This window comes from Blastomyces gilchristii (assembly GCF_000003855.2).
Source record: "Blastomyces gilchristii SLH14081 genomic scaffold supercont1.28, whole genome shotgun sequence".
Lineage (NCBI taxonomy): Eukaryota > Fungi > Ascomycota > Eurotiomycetes > Onygenales > Ajellomycetaceae > Blastomyces > Blastomyces gilchristii.
Window position 1 is genome coordinate 286,919 of NW_003101654.1, and position 1,718 is coordinate 288,636.

Consider the following 1,718-nt stretch of genomic DNA (forward strand, 5'->3'; position numbering starts at 1 on the left):
ATCAGTCGAATTGATAATGAGACTATCAAAAAATCTGGTCCTGGTTTCAGACGCGGTCACACGGTGAGTCTACACTTCACAGATTTCCACTGTTTCAATTCTCAGTTGTCAATTCTCAGCTGAAAATCTACAGAATTTCTATTCTTCTGCTCTGAAGCTTCACTGTATACATTACTATGTATATAAATAAATATTCATTCTGATCACTGATTCTCACACTTTCTCTCTCTTCTTTCCTTCTTTAATGTTTTTCACTCTGTTATATAAGATCCATATATTATACCGATCTATTCAGCGTAGACCTCTTATAAAGATCAAGATATTAATTTAATCTGAGATTTAATATCATATCTGACTCTAATATTCTAGTGAGTAATATTATAGATAAAGAGAATGAATTTGATACTATTAAACTTATAAATATCTATAATGAAAAGTCATTGAAAGAAAACAACAATATCTGAATAATTGATAGAGGATTTTTAAATATAATTCTCTTAAAAAACTCTATAATTATAGAAGACTTCAATGCACATCATTTCTGATTAAGTTCAGAATGCAGAAGAGTAGTAGTAAGTTCAAAACCTGTAGATGATATATTAAATCTGAAACTCGAGCATCTCAGATTTCTACTAAATACAGAGATGTATAAATTACTTTAATAAATTACTCTATATTTCTGAGCAGAGAAGTTATTATTATATATATCTAATTGTCACTTCTTTGTATTTTTCTATATTCTTATTATCTTAACATAATCTTAATATCTGTATTTTCTTCTGTATAACTAACACTTGATCTGTATTTAACATTATACAAGAACTCATCATAAAGTTCACTTGTATATAAGTATAATGAAAGAATAATAATAATAATAATAATAATAATAGCAGTAAGTGCAGATAAACTAATTGAATGAACTTTTAAATATTTAATAGATTTAGTTAACAAGTCTGATTAATAAACATTCTTTAGAAAAGACATATAACAGAAATCTATTATAGATTTAACTTTCATATTATAAAATCTAATTGAAAAAAGACTTATAAACTGATTTATTGATTTAAATAAGATCTCAGAATCAGATCATGAGATTATTCAATTTAATATTAAACTAACTGAAAAATAAATGAGTGAAAATTCTCTTCTCTCTAATCAGTATAACTTTGAAAAAGCTGATTGAAAAGTAGTTGAAGAAAGTGTAAAACAGCTGAAATCTGAAAAGTAGAGTAAGCTCTATTAAAATCAGAGTCAAGATATCTTAAATAAAATACTTAAGAATAGAGTAAAGCTGATTACATCTATTTTTCTAACAAGTATTAAAGAAAATATTTCAAAGAAAAAGTCTTCTGAGTATTTCAAATCTCAATAAAATAAGAATATTACTTCTAAAAGAAAACAATTAATCACTGTTAAAAGAGATTAAAAGAATAACTTAATATCTGATAAAGAGTTTAAAATTATTTGAAATGAATATTTTTCAGATATTAAAAGAGTTAAAACAGACTGCTGGAAAAGATTTCTTAAAGAAGTATAAGAAAAAGAAGCCTCAGTGGCTGAATAATTAATGCGGTTACCTGGTAGCACCTTGGCATGGGAAACCAAGGTGTGTGGGTTCAAAACCCGCAGGGGATACATTAAATCCGGAACTCAAGCACCTCAGGTTTCTAATAAATACAGAGGTGTAATCGCTTCAATAAATTGCTCTATGTTCCTGG